The following is an 8,790-nucleotide window of genomic DNA, read 5'->3' on the forward strand; positions in this document are numbered from 1 at the left end:
TTACCTTTGTCCAAACGCTGTTGCAGTAGCTTAGCTCCGTTGATCCGGATGAGCTCCTCCTTCTCTTCGAAACCTGCAATCACCAACAGTCAAACCATTAAATAGCACTTGATTATAACATAAAACAAAGCATATTCAACATATAGACCAAGGAGTATATGAAACAACTCATAAACAACAAGTTATTGAGAAGAATGGACTAATTTGCATTAAAGGTAACAAAAGGAACCATTACAACCTGAGCCTTGGTGTTGTGCAAGCTCCTTCCAGGGTCCACAAGAGTTCTCCTTTACTTTGACAAAGCTCACCCACCTCCCAATGGAAACAAGTAAAGATGACAATCTCTCCTCACAAGTTCTCACAAGGAAGTCCTAATTCCAGCAGCATCTACCCTTAGGAATGTTTAGCTTTCAGCCTCCCCTCCCTCTGGCCCAATGCCTGTATTTATAGTGTTCAAGAGGAAGTTATTCAGGTCCACCATCAATGGGATAATCCCCTCTTTGGATGGGATAGCTCCCTTATTGATGGGATAAGTTCCTCTTTGGTAGGGGTACATGAACCATCTGGAGGCGCTTCATACACGTCGAACAACCTTCTAGAATGCTCTAGAAATGACCACAAGTAACTTTTTAAAGATGAAACTTGCGCATTTTGACCTTTTCAGGGGGACGCACCTACCCCTTTACATACAGAGCGTCTTTGGACGCAGAAATTGTGAACATTGGGTGCGTACCCGCAGGTAAGGTTGAGAGAACCTGCGTACCCAGAGATAAATACATTTATAAAGACTTTCTCTCTTCTTGGAGTTTGACATGGATAGCAGAGGCATAAGACTTGCTTAAGAGGGTAGTATGACTGTTGATAGAGCCATACTAACTGTAAATAGCCATGGTGACATTTTTTAGTGTAACAGTACCATCATAGATGAGGGGGCTTCTGTGAGTATCCTTTCCTCTATTGCTTGGAAAGCGCTTGGTTCGCCATCGCTTTTGCCTGAGATGAGAAATCTGACATGCTTTGATAAAGGAACCAGTCGACCTTTAGGGATCCTTCCCGATGTGCCCATAACATTGAGAGGGAAGACAGTTTGCATGAACTTCATGGTAGTTCAAGGACCCTTGGATTATAACCTACTCCTTGGACGAGACTATATTTATTGCATGGGAGCCATCGTCTCCTCACTCTTTAGAGTAATGTGTTTTCCGCACGAAGGAAGAGTGGTCAAGCTCATGGACCAACTTTCATTTCTTGGATCACGCATAGCAAATAGTCATATACCGTCCCTAAATGGTCTCTTCACGCAAGAAATGTCTCCATCCCCAGTCCGTCCTCCTGATGAGCGCGAGTAATTCGGAGGGATATGACTGAAACCCAGGGGGCATGCATCCTGGTCTGCTTCGGCAGGAAAACTTCGGGTATAGGGTAGGTTTCCGCGGGAGAATATGACTAGTCTGTACCCCGTCCGTCAGTGGAAGAGGGGTTATTCTAGAATAAGATTCTCTTGTCAAAGTTATGTGAGTTGGCGGACGTCGTCACTCACCTTTGTTTATCTCGGTAGACATCGTCGAAGAAGTGTTTTGTTTGCACCGCGAATAGAACAATCTTTGGGTAACCTGTAAGAGGTATGCCTCTCCTGATAGAAAAAATGTTTTGTCTACAAATTGAGGGGTAACCTTGAAACCATATTTTATACCTGGGGGCATGCAAACCTTTTAGAGTGCAAGCGAAGGGCGACTATTTATTTTTTAAATTTTGAGGTCCTCCCTTTAAACCCGTAGGCTAACCCTTTAAACTCGTAGGATTAGTCATCACCTAACTTGCATGAAGAAAGGATGTGGGGCAAAAATCTAAAAGTTGCCATTTTATATGAGACATTCTTATCATATGACTGGATTAATCGAGCAGTTTTATCATATAGTTCAAGCTCGTCAAAAATTAAACATAAGACATCAGCAAATGTTTCCACTCGCATTTAAGCTCGTTAAAAAATGAACTATTCCCCGGTAAATAACCACCGTGAATGTAACATTTCAGCCATTAAAGCCTTGGTCGTGTTTGCACCGTCACCTCCACTTTTCCATTGGCCGATCATTCAACTCCATTTGATTGTTTACCCATTTTGAGGAACAGCTGCGAAGAGTGATTTCACTAGCCATCCTTGTGACACTGCCGTGATTGGAAAATTCCAAACCTTACCTGGAATCAGTTGCTACCCTTTTTATCACTCGTTCCTCAAAAGACGAGTCTTCTTTAAGCTCTTTTCAACTGACTCGTAAAATATGAAAAGATTGCCGAGTTTTGGCCTTCCAGCTCATTAAAGCGACAGGAAGTGCTATCCCTCCTCTAGATTTTAATCTTTTTGGACCTGAGGGATTATTGCACAAAAATATCGAGCGCTTGTTTTGTTCGGCTCGTTAAAACTATCGAAAATTCATCCCTTCTTTATTGTTTTATACTTTTTCGGACTTAAGGGATTAAATGACGAAAAAGGAATTTTGGAGTTACCTTTACGTACCTTTTCAGACTCTCTAAAAATGAAAAGGACCGAGTTATCTTTGTCGTTAAACTCGTTAAAAAGATTAATAGCGACAAACTTGTCTTTAGACGAGAACGCGTTTCACTATCCCTAGGCTCGTTAAAACATAGCGATGGGTTTTCCTGAAGGGAAAATTATAGAACAAGCATATGTTATCCTCCTCAAGCTTGACAAAAATAAAGAGGTACTGGTTAGAAATGACTGGGGAAAAATTGGGAAGAAAACTCAAAGAATCTTTATTGGTAGCAAGTCGCTCTTGAACATGACACTTCCACTCCGTGCTTGAGTTGGGTTGGGTTGCTTCATTCACCGGTCACATCACCATGGTCACGCCATACCATCCACATTTGGGGTAAATGCTACCAATCCATCACATAAGTGTCGCCGACATGTTCAAGAGAAGTCATCCAGAGAAGTCACCTGTGTCCCATCCACTACCATACATTATACTTCATTCTTTCATGACTGCCATCCTGAACCATATATCATCAGATCGTTTTCACCTCCATCAAAATCATTTGCTCCGTTCCGTGTCATTGATGTGGGATTCATTAAGGCCCTCCTTTGACGGATCGCTTCTTGTCGACATCAGCTCATTATCCAAGAAGTTGATCTAGGAACACCCCATTCAGTACTTTGAAGCTTGCATGCCTCAATGGCAAGTTTCTCACTTCCGGCGACAGGTATACATCAATGACCTTCGACCGAAAGATTTTGTGTGGTGTTCGACGCCAAGTCCTTTATTCACACCACGTGAATTGTACTGCAGTACCTTGAGGGTCATCATCATTATCGGTGATTCCTCTCGCGCTTGTTAACAATTTACATCATTGACTGGTAATCAAGCGATGTCTTTCCATGTTCGACTTCAAAACATTTCTCACATGGATCGACTTGTACTTTGAGTGAAGATCGGGTGAGATTGAAGACCCCAGATCTAGTTTCATCCATCCGGGCTGCGATATATATTCAGGAAAATAAAGACATTGGAATGTACAACATTGCAGCACAGATAATCATCCTACCAAAAGGATGATGGCTCTATCAGAATCATCAGTCTACCATCAGACGATTGTCTGTCCTATGTACATGAAAATGAATTTATAAAGCTGAGCATGGGAATGCCCACCTCAGCTAGATCATGAAAACAGTATGAAGATAATGTATTGTATTGTATCTTATTACAGGTCTCCTCCCAACATTGAAAGAACTTCGGATCCTCCTAATAAAGCATTTCACCTGATAAACGGCCTCATACTTTAGGGGGCAACTGTTATAGACATTTTTGTGCCTTACAGCTCTAAGCATGAAATTTCCATAAACCAAGGGATCCTAAGTCCCTAAAAGTGTTGTTCCGACCCCTAAAGGAACAAGGTCAACAAATTACAGCTTCTCCCAGAAGTTCTCCACCAGAAACTGCTCAGAATCAGTCAAATCAGGATCATTTCAGCTGCTCCACTAGCTAGCTGCGTTGCATAGCACCCAGGTACACTAGCTAGGTGCATTGCAACGCACCTAAATGCACTACCAGGGTGCGTTGAGCGGGAAATGACAAATGGCAGTGCCATTCCGCGAGGTGGAAAGACAATGGAAGCTTCCAGAATCTTCTCCAATGACACTTGCCTCACTGAGTTCGACCAAGGATGAGTAAGAGGCTCTCAGTCTCCAAGTGGAAGCAAGAACTGATAGAGAGAAGCCACTAGTCAAATCATAAGCTGACTCATATTCCTTGCATACATCTATATATGGATCCCTCATCCCAGAGATCCAGAGGCTAGAATTTTGTACACTGCAGAGAATTGTTGTTGGTTTTGAGATAGTTATTAGAGTATTGGGTGATTTATGCTTTGTTGGAGGTGAAGAGGGGATTCTTTGTTGGGAGGTTGATGCTGGATCAGGAATCATCGGTTGTAACTCCTCCTGGATCTTCTTGTTATATCAATAAAACTATTTGAGTTTCTCCTACATGCTTGTGTATCATTGATGTTTGTTACATTTGTATGTTTAGCTTAAATCTGATCCTAAGCTATTTATGAATATAAATCCATGTCTTTGTGTAGTTTTCTTCTTCTGTGATCTTACAGGAACTTGGTGAAGCTGGGCAAGTAAGGGAGCAAGTAGCTGGAAGCTGTCAAAGAGGAGAGAGATTGGATCAAAGGACTAGCGCAAGACATAGGTTGGTTCATCCTATTCCTCTTCGTTTATAGTTCATAAAGAAGAATACGAAAGTAGTTTTCTCTGTTTGTTTCTAAGGTCACTGTCACACCTTAGTGGGATAGGGTCGTTCTGAATAGACACTTTCCCGTTAACACCAGGTACAACAAATAATAATAGTATATAAACACGATCAAACTATTGATATGTTCAATGGTTTCTAAGTGCCAAGAACTAGTAGTTTGAATTATGCAACATTGTTCAATAATTGTTTCTACACTTTTCAATTTACAAACAAACTTAAAAGTAAAAAATCTAGTTAACAATATAATTAGTCAAATAGGTAATTGATTTGCAGGTTCCTCTTGTGAATAGCCTTGTTATACAGATTCCATCAAGTAATAAAAGAAATTTGTTTGTAGAAATTAAATATGATTCACAAATAAATAATCGTGCACCCATGGTGTGAAGCATGGAAGCATGAAGATGATGGTTACCTTGTTGATGATAGTGATCTATGAAATAAGACATTCAGGGTGTTATAGTGTTTTATTCTCAAAGGTGTACAGAAAGAAATCACCTAAGACTGTGGATGACAAAAAGTCTTAACAATATAAGTGGCTACTAAACATTGTAGATCTACAACAAATGATAGAAATAAAACCTTCCAATGTCCTGATCTATGCCACTATCATAGTTAAACAAAAAACTGAAATAGTAATAAATGCAGGTAACTCCAATAATCCAATGGAAACCAGATATACAAAAAATATATTTTATTAAATAACACATGTGAAGGGAACAAATAGATGTTACCAGTCCCCCTCTATGGGATGGGTTCTTGGCTATCCTCAAACATCTTCATATTTTGTAGAGTCTCTCTCCTCTATAATGTGTAAACCCAACAAATAAAATGTTTGAGCTCAATGGGAACTCAAATGGAAAGAAAAATGGTGTGCGACAATGATAATAATCAGAGTAACAACAATGGGTGCAACAATGAAAATAGTCAAAAGTGAATAATGAATGGAAAACCCTTCTATTTATAACGAAATATTGAGTTATTCTCAAATAATGAGCAATAATATAATATTATTAACCCCATTCTTGGAATAACCACTTGGAATATTTTATTATATTTGGTCAGGAGGTAAAAAGTATTTAAACTTTTATTTAGAAATAATAATAAATAAATGATTTATTTATCATCTCAAGAAATATGGTTAAGGGATAATAAACAAATAATGATTTATTTAATTATTCTTGAAAGATTTAGTCAAACTTGACAAGGAATAATAATTAATTAGTGATTAATTAATTATTCCTAGAGAAAAATAAGGTAATTAATAATTTATCTGTTTATTTTTCATAACTGGGTCAAATATGACAAGGAATATTAATTAATCAATGGTTTAATTAATTATTCCTAGAAGAAAATTAAATAAATGGTGATTTATTTAATTATTCTTCATGGTTTTAATTATAAATTACTTTAAAAATGTGGTTTATTAAGTAATTTCTCACAGTGAAAGCAATTTTACTATGGTGAAATTGGCCTTACATGGTGTACTCCGATCAATCTAATAAATTAGGCTAGATGATAACTTTTTTGGTGATAACAGATTCCCCCCCAATGTACGAGCATTAGGAGAAAAATGTATGACCAAGGTATGTTCTAAATCTGCAATCACTAGACAGCAAAGTGGAGAGAGAGAGAGAGAGAGAGAGAGAGACCAATAGAGTTGAAGCGAAAGAGGATAGGGATAGAGGGGGTGAGACCAATGCAAGTCTCATTTTATGTTGTGGCACAAGATCTTAGTGAAGCAGGGAGGCATACCTATACCCACCGAAATAACTTAGTACGAAAATAATGATGCGCCCAGAAACATAAAACTTAGCAATGAAGTACACGATGAATGGTACATGACATGCTGGCATAACTGAGCTATAAAATAATACAATGTGTCCCATATACATAATGCACTTGGAAAAAACATGAGCCAGGACTTAATACAATATCTAAGTACATGAGATATAATGGCCCTTCCCTCAAAAAATGGGTGGCAGGAAGGGTATAACTACTAAAGAAGGCCTACTGAATGGGGGGGGCTCTAGAAAACTGAATGGATCATCTGAAGGAGATGTGCATGCTATGAACATTGCAAGCGACAGGAAACAAACCCATAAAATCCGTAGAACTGCATCTAAGGTTGTAACATAATATGAAAGAATCTAGGCATGTGGGGGGCTACTTGAAGGGAAACCCCATCATGAGGTCTAAAACATCTCACACACACCCAGGAATCAGTTCTACAATCTGGTACATCACTGGACCATCCAGTGTATGAATCATGAGCATGAAACAACCAAGTCAAAGGGAAATGATGATTCCCTTTCCTTGATATGAGGCATCGAACGAGAGTGGAAGTTGGAACCAAGATACACTGCCCTCTTGGTCGTTATTATGGAATAAATGTGTTGATATCGATAGAATAGGTATTTCCATAGGTGAGGCAATGAGGATCCTCAACTAAGGCATGAGGGAAAATAGTAATGTGATTGATGGAATGAAACCAAGGAAAATAGGGAAAATGGGATTGAGAGACAAACAAACAACTTCCCTTATCAAAGCATAAAGTGCATGGTTGACATGGCAGCGATTGACTCGACTCCAGAGGGGATGGGGGACAGTATGAATTGAGGCCAAAATGGGCAACACAGGATGAATGATATGCAAATATGGATGGAATACTGTGACATGATATAATGGGATGTGAAACAGACTCCATGGATGCAAAGGTGACTCATCGCGGATGCTCTGAACAAGGGTGTCTCAATGATGCTACCACATAGAATAGGCCCGGTGGGGACCATGAAAGCATGAGTAAATAATGGCTACCCATGATGAGAATCGACATGTGAGACTACAAGTATTAAGGGAAGGTGGTCCCTAAGGTACAATCGTCGCATATAAAGAAATTCGATTTTGAGAGGTGACGAAGTGAACATTCTTGGAAAAATGGCTTCCGGGTGAAGTGTCAAATCATCAAAAACTAAGAAAGACCCATTATATTACTTTATGAGAGATTTCCAACAGTGCTGATGGTTTATCAAATTGAGCTATGGTTTGGTCGCTATGGGCGATAGAAAAACTCTGTATTGTTCTATAAAATGATGTTTTCCCTCCAATTTGAATTCATTTTCTAAGTGATTTGTGGTGCATTTGGAGAGCATGACAAGGCCCTAAATCTTGTGGAGGTAATATAAGGAAAACTAACCATTGGAATTGGGATCTGCAACTTTCAGGCAAGTGGCCTTAATTATTTAAAGATGGCCTTAATGCCTCTTGGAACGATGGATCTCAGTGAAGAATTAAGGGAAGAGGAAAATGAGAATGAACTACTAGAGGAGGTCTAGAATCATCCTCACCTACTAATTCAAACATGGGGACTATTTGGTCATAGAGTAGAGTATATGATGATAAGGTATCAAACGTCTATGATATGTGATGTGAATATGGCTCGCCAGAGAGGATGGTAGGAAAAACTGTCTAAGGAATGGGAGGATAATCAACCATACCTAGATCCAGTGGGATCTAGGTCGAGACTTATGTTAATCAATTGAGAATATGACCAGGAGAAAACCATCATGCCCCCAAGCATGGGATATTTCCCTCAAACATATGTGATGGAGGGGACTGATCTAGTATGCAAAGGTGGGAATGATGCCCCCTAGCAGGAGGAGTTTGTGGAGTTCCATTGTGGTTCAAGTGCTCGAAAAATGGATTCACACATCTTGGAACAACTTGGCATGAGATCCTCCAAAGGATGATAAGGAGACGTAGGGGCCTATGTGCACCCTAGTATGTTATGGGTGTACTAGATGTATTTAGAGTGGTGGACTCAAAACACTTATATGTTTTATGTGATACATAATATGATTATGCATTTTATATGACGATGATGGTTCACCATGTGTTGTGTTTTATGGTTGTCTTCTGTGGTATACATGTGATAAATTCCAATCTAGAATGTTATTTGCAATGGTATATACATAGTAATCTTGGGCTCTAGGAACATGAATGAAAGTAATGGTCTCAA

This window comes from Pinus tabuliformis, chromosome 5_2, assembly GCF_031772625.1.
Source record: "Pinus tabuliformis cultivar Carrire ecotype Pingquan chromosome 5_2, CPIR1, whole genome shotgun sequence".
Lineage (NCBI taxonomy): Eukaryota > Viridiplantae > Streptophyta > Pinopsida > Pinales > Pinaceae > Pinus > Pinus tabuliformis.